At 38.7% G+C, this 15717-nt stretch overlaps 1 pseudogene across 1 annotated transcript; it reads right to left on the bottom strand.

The window, feature by feature from the left end:
- Positions 1-620: 620 nt before the first annotated feature.
- On the bottom strand, positions 621-3019 carry LOC105500475 (annotated as a pseudogene). The gene has a single exon (XR_001000035.1). The product of XR_001000035.1 is annotated as a zinc finger protein 639 pseudogene (transcript).
- Between the last annotated feature and the right edge of the window lie 12698 nt (positions 3020-15717).

Here is a 15717-nt window from a genome sequence, read left to right as displayed (position 1 = left end):
CTCCCAACAGAGTCAACAGCTATTACTTGTTATTCATTCTACATAGATTTTATGTGTATTGTTGTTGTTATTTGATAGAAATATTCTTTATGTTTTTGGACGTTTCCAACCATTTGCCTCTTGGGAAGGTCATCTCCTCATGGTGTTCTATCACTCAGCAGCCCCCTTCACTATCAAGAGTGTTCTGGCTTGGACAATGAATTTTAGAGCCATTCGATAAATAGCTACCACACTTTTTGCAACTTGAAAATTTTCCAAACTGCTCCAGTCCCTCAGACATTTCAGAAAAGAATTGGAAAAAAGCTCTTGACCATCAGTTATTAGAGAGAGTTCATAAGTTATTGAAGAGAAGGTATCTCAGGTAAGCTTTTAACCCAGTCTTTTAAGTCAAACTGATTAGCATGGAGGTGGTAGAGTGAGAGGTTTCTCTAAACAAAGGTCATGTTTCATATCTGATCTTCCTAAGTTAGCAGAAAAGCAAACTGGTCATGAAGGTATAAACTATATATTTATATCTTTCCCTGTTACTTCCTCATTAGTGTCTTCTTTGTAATTAGCAGAAACTGTTGGACATCAAGTTATTATTTCATATCAATTCCTTTTCTTTTTTTTGAGTTATGATAGTTATTTATTATTGTGTAAGCCCTTATTAATTAGTTCCTCCCTCATCCCATCTTAAAATATTCAACAATAGATAGGGGCTCAAAAATTTTTTTTTTAAAAAACAGACTGCCATGAAAACCAAATCTTTTCTTCTTGTGATAATAGTGGCTTCCTAGTGTTATTTCTTATTAATAGGAGTATCCATGGACTTAATTGTATATTGCATTTTAGTTCTGGTCATGTAATAATTTCATGACTTCATACACCAAAAAAACTAATCTTGTCTTGAGTTTTAAAAAGAAAAAGTTACTAGCACTCATGGTTAAGGAAGGAAAACTGCAGCTCATTTCAATACATTTGTTTCTTTTCAATTCATGAAATCGAGCACATGCAAGAAACAGGATGACAGTCACCAAGAGTGGTTAAAACTGCAAACTATCATGCAATTGAAAATACCACATTAAAGATATATTTATATACTGAAAATGGAGCAATGCCAAAAAGATTTTATAATTTACAAAAGTTACTTGTTAAAGGCAAATTTCATAATTGTGTTTACAATCATCCATTTAATCATCTCCAAAAAAAGGCTGAATTTATTATTTTAAACTAACATTCTGTAAGTTAAAGAGAATAATCAAGTTGTCTCATGGACTGGAAGGTGACTTATTAATTCCCTTTCATTTCCAAACCTCATCAAGCAGTCGCTACATTTATGAGGTAAGTCAGCTGAATGCTTGAAATCTAGATGAATTTTAAGATCTTCAATTTGTCCTGTTGAATATTCACAATATTGACATAAATAAATCCCTTCAGATAAATGTGAATTTAAATGCTTGCAATATTCTAGCGTACTTGAAAAGCCTTTCCCGCAGTCATCACAAACATGAGGAAAAATTTTAGTATGTTCAATAGCAACATGCCTGTTAACATTTGTATGACATCTACTCCGAAAACCACATACTTGCCATACAAAGAAGTTTTTACATTTGTCAAAGGTAATTTTGCTTAAGAGGCTATACTGTCCATGTTCTCCATTGTTATCACTTTATTAATTTACATGCATGCTCATTTACCACATGGCTGTGCAAGTCTTCTGGATCATTAGTTTCATGTTCACAGAACTGACACAAGTACTGTTCATCACAGCTGTGCTCCTGGAAATGTAGGTAGAGTTCACTGCTTGAAGAGAACTGTACATCACACTGTTCACACCAATAGAGGTGATCACTAAAATGGGTGTCTGCAATGTGCTGACTGAGGTTCTCAAAAATTACTGTCTTAAAATCACAGTATTTACAAAAGTAGGGATCCTCTTTATGTAGTTTGGCATGTTCTATCAGAAGCATATTGGTAGAGAAACTTTCCTTGCATACTAGACACACATTTGAATCAGTACATTTATGCTTCAGGATCATATGCTGCTTTAAGTCAGAAAAATATTTGCTGTTAAACTCACAAAGTTCACATTTATAGAGGCCACTGCTATTAGCTCTCAGTAAAGGCCATTTCTGCTGGGCAGTCACATTCAAACTTGGCTCTTGTCAAGAATTTTACAAAGTTTAGCTGGTGGTTCTTCATCAGTTTGGTCTTGGAGACTCTCAGAGGAATTGTTTTCTGTCTCTATATCATAATCCTCAGAAATCGCATGCACTTCTACAGCAATTGAAACATCTTCAGCAGTGTGAACTTCTATAGGACTCCCCTCTTGGATCTGCTGGTTGACTGATTCAGGTGAGTCACACTCTTCATCACAAATTTCAGTATCAGCAGATTTTTCTGTAGAAAAGGCAGTGTGGTCTAGAACTCTAAGTACAGGACTGGGAACCAGGTAGTTCTGATTTCTGTTTCTGGCCTTGATTCCATTTGCAAATTTGGGCAAGTCATTTGATGTCTCGGTATCAGAATCATCATCTTTGTTGTCAAAATATTTTAAATCTGGCTGTCTCATAGAACAGACACTGTAACAATGATCAGAGAAAATTCCATTGAATCCATCTGCAATTCTGCTTATTCCAGAGGAATCTGAATAACGAGAAGGGTGTTGAGTCTTCCTTTTCCTTTTTTTAGGATACTCACTCATATCTTTTCAATTTGGTGTAATTCTTACTACTGGAGTGAGGAAAAATGAATTACAATAAGTTTCTCTAGATGGTAAAAAATGCCCGTCAGTCCCCGCCCCTGGCCCGCCCTGCCAGCCCACGCGCAGCTCAGAGACTGCCCAGGCCAAGGTGCCGGAGCGCGGGGCTGAGGGGCCGCGAGGTCCTTCCTGAGGACGCACGGCTGCGGGCGGGCAGCGCTGCTATGGCCCTAGCGCTCACGGACCCTGTGTTGGGCCGACCCCTCTCCCTCTTCGTGCGCCCCATGCCCTGCGCGCCGGGTCCCTGGCCTAGGCTCCGCAGCCGCACTGCCCTGGCCGCCATCAATTCCTTTTCAATTGACGTTTGAATCCGAGAATTACAGTAAACATTTATCTACAGAAAGCCAAAATGAATACTCAATAACAAAGCAACTAACAACAACTTCCTTTTTTTTTTTTTTTTTTTTTTTTTGAGACAGAGTCTTGCTCTGTCACTCAGGCTGAGTACAGTGGCACCATCTCAGCTCACTGTGACCTCTGCCTCCCAGGTGCAAGTGATTCTCCTGCTTCAGCCTCCTGAGTAGCGGGGATTGCAAGCACATGCCACCACACCCAGCTAATTTTTGCATTTTTACTAGATATGGGGTTTCGCCATGTTGGTCAGGCTTGTCTTGAACTCCTGATCTCATGATCTGCCTGCCTCAGCCTCCCAAAGTGCTGGGATTACAGGCGTGGGTCACCACACCCAGCCTAAACTATTTCTTATCTCTACAGTATACAAACTATTCTCCCCAAATCTACCCTTCTACTCCTCAGCCCACGTACACTTTTATACTTTTTATGCTTTTTCCTTCCTAATCTAAACTTTCTAAGCTATGAGACAACAGAAAAGTCCCTTTTACTCCCCTAAAAATAGACAATTCTATCAAATAAGAACATGTATAAAAGGTCTTCTGAAACTTGGGAGGCTGTAGAGAAATGTTATTATTTCTTTATTCTAAAAATGTTATTATTGTATTATTTCTTCTCAAGCACGTATAGTAGATGAGAAGAGAAAAGGCTGATAATTCATTATACATATTCCACGACCTACACCAAAGGGTTGTAGCTATTTCAGGGAAATCTGTGCACTGAAACATTTATTAAAGATTAGACAGTATTTAATCATTTGCTGATATTAATTTTATATTACTTATATGTTTGATATATTTGAAAAAAAATCAGTAGAAAAAGATCATTGTCCAAAATGGGGAAACAGAAAATATATGTTAATCGTAGGCAATATCATAAATAAATGAGTTAAATTAGTGGAAGTTTGATAAACAGCAGGGTTTTTAGTAGACTATGATTTCAAGAGCATTATTATGATCAAATAGTCAATAATAGTAGTGATAGATGGAATGCTTTTACTTGAGTTTCTTTCTCCCCTCACCCCCACTTGTCTTTATCTCTATCTCCACTCCTTTTGTTATCATTCACATTTCAATTTATTTTTACATACGTGGTTTCTGCTTACCAGTCACTTAAGAAGCTGAGCTGTAGATTCCCTTCCAAGATGGCCAAATAGGAACAGCTCCAGTCTGCAGCTCCCAGTATGATTGAGGCAGAAGACAGGTGATTTCTGCATTTCCAACTGAGGTACCTGTTTCATCTCACTGGGAGTAGCTGGACAGTGGGTGCAGCCCACAGAGGGTGAGCTGAAGTAAGGTGGGGCATTGCCTAACCCAGGAAGCACAAGGAGTCAAGGGATTTCCCTTTCCTAGCCAAGGGAAGCCGTGACAGACTGTACCTGGAAAAGCGGGACATTCTTACAAAAATACTGTGCTTTTCCAATGGTCTTAGCAAATGGCACACTAGGAGATTATATCTTGTGCCTGGCTTGGTGGGTCCCACACCCACAGAGCCTTGCTCACTGCTAGTGCGGCAGTCTGAGATCCACCTGCGAGGCAGCAGGCAGGGGGAAGTGCATCCGCCATTGCTGAGGCTTGAGTAGGTAAATAAAGCAGCCTGGGAATCTTGAACTGAGCAGAGCCCACCACAGCTCAGCAAGGCCTACTGCCTCTGTAGATTCCACCTCTGGGGGCAGGGCATAGCTGAACAAAAGGCAGCAGAAACTTCTGCAGACTTAAACATTCCTGTCTGACAGCTCTGAAGACAGCAATGGTTCTCCCAGCATGGTGTTTGAACTCTGAGAGTGGACAGGCTGCCTCCTCAAGTGGGTCCCTGACCCCTGGTAGCCTAATGCCTAACTTGGAGATGCCTCCCAGTGGGGGCCAACTGACACCTTATATAGGCAGGAGCCCCTCTGGGACTGAAGCTTCCAGAGGAAGGATCAGGCAGCAATATTTGCTGTTCTGCAATATTTGCTGTTCTACAACCTCAACTGGTGATACTCAGGCAAACGGGGTCTGGAGTGGACCTCCAGCAAACTCCAGCAGCCCTGCAGCTGAGGGACCTGACTGTTAGAAGGAATCTAACAAACAGGAAGGAATAGCATCAACATCAACAAAAAGGACATCCACTCCAAAACCCCATCTGTAGGTCACCAACATCAAAGACCAAAGGTAGATAAAACCACATAGATGGGGACAAACCAGAACAGAAAAGCTGATAATTCTAAAAACCAGAGTGCCTCTTCTCCTCCAAAGGATTGCAGCTCCTTGCCAGCAATGGAACAAAGCTGGACAGAGAATGACTTTGATGAGTTGACAGAAGTAGGCTTCAGAAGGTCAGTAATAACAAATTTCTCCTAGCTAAAGGAGGATGTTTGAACCCATCGCAAGGAAGCCAAAAATCTTGAAAAAAGATTAGATGAATGGCTAACTAGAATAAAAGTGTAGAGAAGACCTTAAATGACCTGATGGAGCTGAAAACTATGGCATGAGAACCACGTGATGCATGCACAAGCTTCAGGAGCCGATTCAATTAAGTGAAAGAAAGAGTATCAGTGATTAAAGATCAAATTAATGAAATGAAGCAAGAAGAGAAGTTTAGAGAAAAAAGAGTAAAAAGAAACAAACAAAGCCTCCAAGAAATATGGGACTATGTGAAAAGACCAAATCTACGTTTGATTGGTGTACCTGAAAGTGATGAGAATGGAAACAAGTTGGAAAACACTCTTCAGGATATTATCCAGGAGAACTTCCCCAATCTAGCAAGGCAGGCCAACGTTCAAATTTGGGAAATACACAGAACACCACAAAGATACTCCTCGAGAAGATCAATCCCAAGACACATAATTGTCAGGTTCACCAAGGTTGAGATAAAGGAAAAAATGTTAAGGGCAGCCAGAGAGGTTGGGTTACCCTGTAGCTCCACATAGTTACAAATTATTAATTTCTTTGTATTACATTAATATGTTTAATATTTTATAATGTGGAATATATGTTACACATACATTAGAAGTTTATGTTCTCCCTGGGAGCAATCCTGGATTATACATAATCAAAACCCTATATGCATTTAAAAATACATTTGACTTTCAGACTTTTTTCACCTATCTTGAGAACTTAAACAGGAGGCAAAAAGTTGACATAGAAAGAATAGACAAAATATGTCTTCATAGTCTAAAGTCAACCACACGATTCTATATTTTTATAATCCTATGGGCATGAAAAGCTCAGCAGCTGTGCATTAGGAAGTTCAAACATCATAGTTTCAGATTTTAACTTTATAGTGACTATAAAGACACAATATGTGGGCAGGGGAAGTTGTTTATAAAAAATTCTCAACAGTGATACTTAAAGTAGTTTTAAATATGCTTTTTAAACTGAAATTTGTTTATATTTATAGACCATAAAATTCACTGATCTGATGTAAAATATAGTTTTAAGTGGCAGACTCTGAGATATTGATCTGTTTAAGCAAATGTCCTAGTAGAAACTACTAGGAAATAACTTTTTTTGTTTCTCTCTAGCAAGATTCTTCATTCCTCCAACTCTCACTTCCACTCTTCCCTTTTTCTTCTTCCTTCCTATAGAATGTTTTTATTTTTTCTTATTCTTGCTCATCTTTAACATTCATTTCTTTGCCTCCTCTTCTTCTTTTCCTCCTTGCCATTTCTTCTCTTCTTTGTGCATTAGGGCTTTGCTTACTTCCCTAACCTTTTTTTCTGGCTGTTTCTCTCTTTTGTTCGGTTACATTAAAACTCCTTCTGGCAAAATCCCTCCCTCAGATACATCAGGGCCCTTGAATGAAATGCCTGGAAAATTAATTCCATGTACATTTTAGGAAATCTTGCTCACAGCTGCATTTTTCCATTAGAGATGGTTTCAAAGTCTGCATTTCACACACACACACACACACACACACACACACACACAGCCAAATGAGGCAGTTTAAGTGAGAAAACATGTGTGGAGCATTAAGCCAAGTGACAGAAGGAGGGTTGCATTTTCAGAGAAGCAGGGAAGTTCTCTAAATGCCTTTCAAATAAAACAAGAACACTTTTGAACTTTAAAAATCAGATTGCCAACACAGAATTGACTAAAATAAAATTCGCATTTAGTTTGAAAGACAATTACAGCTCAGCTTCTTTTTTCAATTTTAATTTTAATTTTTATTTTAAATTATATGTTAAGTTCTAGGGTACATGTGCACAATGTGCAGGTTTGTTACATAGGTATACATGTGCCATGTTTGTTTGCTGCACCCATTAACTTGTCATTTACATTAGGTATTTCTCCTAATGCTCTCTCCCATTGTCTCACCCTGTGACAAGCCCTGGTGGGTGATGTTCCCCGCCCTGTGTCCAAGTGTTCCAATTGTTCAGTTCCTACCTATGAGTGACAACATGCAGTATTTGATTTTCTGTCCTTGTGATAGTTTGCTCAGAATGATGGTTTCCAGCTTCATCCGTGTCACTACAAAGAACATGAACTCATCATGTTCTTTGGCTGTATAGTATTCCATGGTGTATATGTGCCACATTTTCTTAATCCAGTCTGTCACTGATGGACATTTGAGTTGATTCCAAGTCTTTGCTATTGTGAATAATGCTGCAATAAACATACATGCTCATGTGTCTTTATACTAGAGTGATTTATAATCCTCTGGGTATTTACCCAGTAATGAGATGGCTGGGTCAAATGGTATTTCTAATTATAGATCCTTAAGGAATCACCACACTGTCTTCCACAATGGTTGAACTGATTTATGTTCCCACCAACAGTATAAAAGCATTTCTATTTCTCTACCTCCTCTCCAGCACCTGTTGTTTCATGACTTTTTAATGATTGCCATTCTAACTGGTGTGAGATGGTATCTCATTGTGGATTTGATTTGCATTTCTCTGATAACCAGTGATGATGAGCATTTTTTCATGTGTCTGCATAAATGTCTTCTTTTTGAGAAGTGTCTGTTCATATCCTTTGCCCACTTTTTGATGGGGTTGTTTGATTTTTTTCTTGTAAATTGAAGTTCTTCGCAGATTCTGGATATTATCCTTGTCAGATAGGTAGATTGCAAAAATTTTCTCCCATTCTGTAGATTGCCTGTTTACTCTGATGGTAGTTTCTTTTTCTGTGAAGAAGCTCTTTAGTTTAATTAGATTCCATTTGTCTGTTTTGGCTTTTGTTGACATTGCCTTTGGTGTTTTAGTCATGAAGTCCTTGTCCATGCCTATGGGCTGAATGATATTGCCTAGGTTTTCTTCTAGGGTTTTTCTAGTTTTAGGTCTAACATTTAAGTCTTTAATTCATTTTTAATTAATTATTGTATAAGGTGTAAAGAAGGGATCAAGTTTCAGCTTTCTACTTGTGGCTAGCCAGTTTTTCCAGCACCATTTATTAAATAGGAAATCCTTTCTCCATTTCTTGTTTTTGTCAGATTTGTCAAAGATCAGATGGTTGTAGATGTGTGGTGTGATTTCTGAGGCTTCTGTTCTGTTCCATTGGTCTATATCTCTGTTTTGGTATCAGTAGCATGCTGTTTTGGTTACTGTAGCCTTTTAGTATAGTTTGAAGTCAGGTAGTGTGATGCTTCCAGCTTTGTTCTTTTGGCTTACGATTGTCTTGGCAATGGGGGCTTTTTTTTCATTCCATATGAACTTTAGTTTTTTTTCTAGTTCTGTGAAGAAAGTCATTGGTAGCTTGATGGGGATGACATGGAATCTATAAATTACCTTGGGCAGTATGGCCATTTTCACGATACTGATTCTTCCTTTCCATGAGCATGGAATGTTCTTCCATTTGTTTGTGTCCTCTTTTATTTCATTGAGCAATGGTTTGTAGTTCTTGAAGATGTCCTTCACATCCCTTGTAAGTTGGATTCTTAGGTATTTTATTCTCTTTGAAGCAATTGTGAATGGGAGTTCACTCATGATTTGGCTCTATGTTTGTCTGTTATTGGTGTATAGAATGCTTGTGATTTTTGCACATTGATTTTGTATTCTGAGACTGCTGAAGTTGCTTATCAGCTTAAGGAGATTTTGGGCTGAGATGATGGGGTTTTCTGAATATACAATCATGTCATCTGCAAACAGGGACAATTTGACTTCCTCTTTTCCTAGTTGAATACCCTTTATTTCTTTCTCTTGCCTGATTGCCCTAGCCAGAACTTCCAACCCTATGTTAAATAGGAATGCTGAGAGATGGCATCCCTGTCTTGTGCCAGTTTTCAAGGGGAATGCTTCCAGTTTTTGCCCATTCAGTATGATAATGACTGTGGGTTTGTAATAAATGGCTCTTATTATTTTGAGATATATTGCATCAATACCTAATTTATTGGGAGTTTTTAGCATGAAGCGCTGTTGAATTTTGTCAAAGGCCTTTTCTGCATCTATTGAGATAATTATGTGGTTTTTGTCGTTGGTTCTGTTTATGTGATGGATTATGTTTATTGATTTGTGTATGTTGAACCAGCCTTGCATCCCAGGGGTGAAGCCAACTTGATCTTGGTGGATAAACTTTTTGATGTGCTGCTGGATTTGGTTTGCCAGTATTTTATTGAGGATTTTCACATTGATGTTCATCAAGGATATTGATCTAAAATTCTCCTTTTTTGTTGTGTCTCTGCTAGGCTTTGCTATCAGGATGATGTTGGCCTCATAAAATGAGTTAGGGAGGATTCCCTCTTTTCCTATTGATTGGAATAGTTTCAGAAGGAACGGTACCAGCTCCTCTTTGTACCTCTGGTAGAATTCGACTGTGAATCTGTCTGGTCCTGGACTTTTTTTGGTTGGTAGGCTATTAATTATTGCCTCAATTTCAGAGCCTGTTATTGGTCTATTCAGAGATTCAGCTTCTTCCTGGTTTAGTCTTAGAAGGGTATATGTATCCAGGAATTTTCTATTTCTTCTAGTTTATTTGTGTAGAGATGTTTATAGTATTCTCTGATGGTAGTTGGTATTTCTGTGGGATTGGTGGTGATATCCCCTTTATCATTTTTTATTGTTTGTTTTTGATTCTTCTCTCTTTTCTTCTTTATTCTTTTTACTAGTGAACTATCTGTTTTGTTGATCTTTAAAAAACCAGCTCCTGGTTTCATTGATTTTTTGAAGGGTTTTTTGTGTCTCTATCTCCTCAATTCTGCTCTGATCTTAGTTACTTCTGCTAGCTTTTGAATTTGTTTGCTCTTGCTTCTCTAGTTCTTTTAATTGTGGTGTTAGGGTATCAGTTTTAGATCTTTCCAGCTTTCTCTTGTGGGCATTTAGTGCTATAAATTTCCCTCTACACACTGCTTTAAATGTGTCCCAGAGATTCTGGTACGTTTTGTCTTTGTTCTCATTGGTTTCAAAGAACATCTTTATTTCTGCCTTCATTTTGTTATTTACCCAGTAGTCATTCAGGAGCAGGTTGTTCAGTTTCCATGTAGTTGAGTGGTTTTGAGTGAGTGTCTTAATCCTGAGTTCTAGTTTGATTGCACTGTGGTCTGAAAGAAAGTTTTTTTATGATGTCTGTTCTTTTACATTTGGTGAGGAGTGCTTTATTTCCAACTATGTGGTCAACTTTGGAATTAGTGCAATGTGGTGCTGAGAAGAATGTATATTCTGTTGATTTGGGGTGGAGAGTTCTGTAGATGTCTATTAGGTCTGCCTGTTGCAGAGCTGAGTTCCAGTCCTGGATATCTTTGTTAACCTTCTGTCTTGTTGATCTGTCTAATATTGATAGTGGGGTGTTAAACTCTCCTATTATTACTGTGTGGGAGTCTAAGTCTTTTTGTAGGTCTCTCAGGACTTGTTTATGAATCTGGGTGCTCCTGTTTTGGATGCAGATATATTTAGGATAGTTAGCTCTTCTTGTTGAATTGATCCCTTTACCATTATGTAATGGCCTTCTTTGTCTCTTTTGATCTTTGTTGGTGTAAAATCTATTTTATCAGAGAGGAGGGTTGCAACCCCTCTTTTTTTTTTTTTTTTTTCTTTCCATTTTCTTGGTAGATCTTCCTCCATCCCTTTATTTTGAACCTATATGTGTCTCTGCATGCGAAATGGGTCTCCTGAATACAGTACATTGATGAGTCTTGATTCTTTATACAATTTGCCAGTCAGTGTCTTTTAATTGGGGCATTTAGCCCATTTACATTTAAGTTTAATATTGTTATGTGTGAAGTTGATCCTGTTATGATGATGTTAGCAGGTTATTTTGCCCATTAGTTGATGCAGTTTCTTCCTAGCATCAATGGTCTTTACAATTTGGCATATTTTTGCAATGGCTGATACTGGTTGTTCCTTTCCATGTTTAGTGTTTCCTTCAGGAGCTCTTGTAAGGCAGGCTTGGTGGTGGTAGGCATTTGCTTGTCTCTAAAGGATTTTATTTCTCCTTCACTTATGAAGCTTAGTTTGTCTGGACATGAAATTTTGGGTTAAAAATTATTTTCTTTAATAATGTTGAATATTGGCTCCCACTGTCTTCTGGCTTGTAGGGTTTCTGTGGAGAGATCTGCTGTTAGTCTGATGGGCTTCCCTTTGTGCGTAACCCGACCTTTCTCTCTGGCTGCCCTTAGCATTTTTTCCTTCATTTCAACCTTGGTGAATCTGACAATTATGTGTCTTGGGGTTGCTCTTCTCAAGGAGTATCTTTGTGATGTTTTCTGTATTTCCTGAATTTGAATGTTAGCCTGCCTTGCTAGGTTGGGGAAGTTCTCCTGGATAATATTCTGAAGAGTGTTTTCCAGCTTGGTTCCGTTCTCCCCGTCAGTTTCAGGTACACCAATCAAATGTAGATTTGGTTTTTTTACATAGTCCCATGTTTCTTGGAGGCTTTGTTTGTTTCTTTTTACTCTTTTTTCTCTAAACTTCTCTTCTCACTTCATTAATTTGATCCTCAGTCACTGATACTCTTTCTTCCACTTGATTGAATTGGCTACTGAAGCTTGTGCATGCATCACCTCATTTTCTTGCCATGGTTTTTAGCTCCATCAGGTAAATTAAGGTCTTCTTTACACTTTTATTCTAGTTAGCCATTCATCTAATCTTTTTTCAAGGTTTTTAGCTTCCTTGTGATGGGTTCAAACATATTCCTTTAGCTCAGAGAAGTTTGTTATTACTGACTTTCTGAAGCCTACTTCTGTCAGCTCATCAAAGTCATTCTCTGTCCTCCTTTGTTCCGTTGCTGACAAGGAGCTGCGATCCTTTGGAGGAGAAGGGGTGCTCTGGTTTTCTGAGTTTTCCACCTTTCCGCTCTGATTTCTCCCCATCTTTGTGGTTTTATCTACCTTTGGACTTTGATGATGGTGACCTACAGATGATATTTTGGTGTGGATATCCTTTTTGTTGATGTTGATGCTATTCCTTTCTGTTTGTTAGTTTTCCTTCTTACAGTCAGGTCCCTCAGTTGCACGGCTGTTGGAGTTTGCTGAAGGTCCACTCCAGACCCTGTTTGCCTGGTTATCACCAGTGGAGGCTGTAGAACAGCAAATATTGCAGAACAGCAAATATTGCTGCCTGATCCTTGCTTTAGAAGCTTCATCTCAGAGGGACACCAGGCTGTATGAGGTGTCAGTCGGCCCCTACTGGGAGGTGTCTCCAAGTTAGACTACATGTGGGTCAGGGACCCACTTGAGGAGGCAGCCTGTCCATTCTCAGAGCTCAAACACCATGCTGGGAGATCTACTGCTCTCTTCAGAGCTGTCAGACAGGGACGATTAAGTCTGCAGAAGTTTCTGCTGCCTTTTGTTCAGCTATGCCCTGTCCTCAGAGGTGGAGTCTACAGAGGCAGGTGGGCCTCATTGAGCTGCAGTGGGCTCCACCCAATTCAAACTTCCCTGGCTGCTTTGTTTACCTACTCAAGACTCAGCAATGGCAGCCGTCCCTTCCCCAGCAAGTCTTGCCACCTTGCAGTTCGATCTCAGACTAGCAGTGCACAAGGCTCCATGGGCATGGGACCTGCTGAGCCAAGTGCGGGATATAGTCTCCTGGTGTGCAATTTGCTAAGACCATTGGAAAAGTACAGTGTTTAGGTGATGGTGTCCCAATTTTCCCAGTATAGTCTGTCATGACTTCCCTTGGCTAGGAAAGGGAAATCTCCCAACCCCTAGTGCTTCCTGGGTGAGGCGATGCCCTGCCCTGCTTCGGCTCTCCCTCTGTGGGCTGCACCCACTGTCTGACTAGTCCCAGTGTGATGAACCAGGTACCTCAGTTGGAAATACAGAAATCAACCATCTTCTGCGTTGATCATGCTGGGAGTTACAGACCAGAGCTCTTCCTATTCGGCCATCTTGGAAAAACAATCAATACAGCAGTATATTAACATCAAATGCAAAACTGTGGTTCTATTATATATGCATAGCAGGTTCAAGATATCTTTAATAAACCTAATATAATTAAGTTACCATGAAATGTTATATTCCGTCACTACATACAGTTTGAAAAAATTTAGAGATTCTGAAATCAGTTTGATGATTTCATATAAAACAATAGGCTGAAATATAACATTTCCTCTACTTTCTCTCTCTGGTTTGCTACCTATCATGTGCTTGAAACTTAACTCTGTTTTCATTTATTTCTTTTGTCTGTGGTTTCTGCTTTTGTTTGTTAGTTTTATTTGGTTATTTGTTTAGTAACTGTAGTTTTTCTATGGCAAAGTAATCTATATAATTTTATCAAAATGTGTGACGTGTTCATGGATGTGACTGAACTTTCTGCAGAATAATATCTGATACTATTGGAACAATTTGTACAGGAGCCTTAGAAAACATCAATGCACTGATGACTATATATGGAGTCTTTTTAAAAAAGATTTTTACTTGGTACAGAGTGTCAGTATTAGGGCAGTCATTTCACCACTGTTCTTTATGGCCCTTGGAATCATAAAGCTGATTTGTCAGATATTCTAGATATTTTCAGATAATGTGAGATAATGGAAGAGACTCTTGGCTCAAAGACAGAAGATAAGGCTTTTATCCTACTTCTGCCATGTTAGTTAGTTATTTGTAAGGAAATCAAGAATAGGAGTTGATTCCCTTTAAAAATAGTGCACTTATTAAGAAAAAAGAAAACAGAAAAAGTGCTGCTCTTATTAGAATCATATTTAATTTTCCCTAGTCATTGGCAAGATGGATGGTGGTAAAATGCACTTTTTAATTGCAAAAAGATAATATCTAATATTAAAACAATATTTGAATGCTGACTATAAGCTCTCCTCTGAGCACCATCTGAATTTCTTTATGTAGTACTTACAAGACATGGCAGAAACTTCATTTATTAACTCATTCAGTCATTAACACATTTTCTCATTTAATTTAAAGTCCTTACATTGGCCTGTGAGGTTACACATGACCTGTCCCTTATCTCTTCTGCTTCTCTCTCCCTTGCTCACTCTGATTCAGGCCCAGGAGGTTATTTGCTGTCACCCTGATGTGCCAGGCACACTACTGGCTTACTTCTTTTGTGCTAGTTGTTTTCTCTTCCTGGGGTTTTTCTCCCCCAGGTGTCTTTTAGGCTGACTTCCTCACCTTCTTTGAGTCCTTGCTCAAATGTCACCTTCTCAAGGACCTATTCTGGCACCTGAATTAATACTGCTGATTTCCTTCTTTCATCACCCACCTTCTTGATTTTCCCTATTTTCCCACCCTGCTCTGCTTTTACCCCCTGTAGCATATCAGCTTTTAGCACACTGTGCAGTTTATTTCATTGTTATGTTTAGATTATCTTTCCTCCTCTCTTCCAAACTCCATGAAAACAGAGATTTTTGTCTATTTTCTCCCTTGACACAAGTGCCTAGGATAACGTCTGATCCATAGAAGACACTCACATATTTGTGAAATGATTCAATTTAGCAAATAGGTATTGAGTGTCTGCTCTGTTTCGGGATTTGTGCTTACCACTGGGAATAAAATGAAGAACAAGACACAATCTCTAACCCACAAAAGTTTATGTGGTGTAATTCCCAGGACACTCACCACAGATTCTGATTCATTTGATCTTGGATGGAATCTAGTCATTTGCAACTCTGCCAGACATACCAAAGGTTTCAGATGTACCCTGTCCTCACCACGTCCTCTCAGCAAGCAGGGAAGTTGTCTTGTCATGGGCTCTTTGACACTTAATACAAAGTCTGAAATGTACCGGGCATTGAATAAATCAAATTAATTGAAGGTACTTTCTAACTACCAGGAACACATAAAAACATTGACAAAATTTGTACCAGACAAATTGTTTATTTTTTTTTCTAAAAGCACTTCTAACATTATAGAAATGAATTTTCTATACATAGAACAGTTAACTGAGAAAAGAAAGACATGTGCATATGGAGATTCAGAGGAAGGAACAAACCTCCAAAATATTCCACTAAGATTTCTGCTGCTCTTATCTTGAGAGCTGTATCTTGAGAGTAATATCAATGTTATCTTTAGGTATTATTAAAAAGTCAGTAAATGTAATGCTTAGTACATGTGGAGAAAACAATGACTTTTTTGGTAGCATTTCACATTTATGAGGGGACTGGGGCAGTGCTGGTGATACTGGATTTGCAAGTGATCAATGGGCAGGCTATTGTTATGAAATTCACAGAATACATACATGTCATGATGAGATTCACATCTCTCTGAGATAAATCTGCATATGCAAACTCAACATTGATTGACTGACAGTGAAC

Source organism: Colobus angolensis, unplaced genomic scaffold (assembly GCF_000951035.1).
Source record: "Colobus angolensis palliatus isolate OR3802 unplaced genomic scaffold, Cang.pa_1.0 Scaffold67, whole genome shotgun sequence".
Lineage (NCBI taxonomy): Eukaryota > Metazoa > Chordata > Mammalia > Primates > Cercopithecidae > Colobus > Colobus angolensis.
Note: the sequence above shows the minus strand (reverse complement) of the source record. Positions and strands in the feature narration are given on the sequence as shown.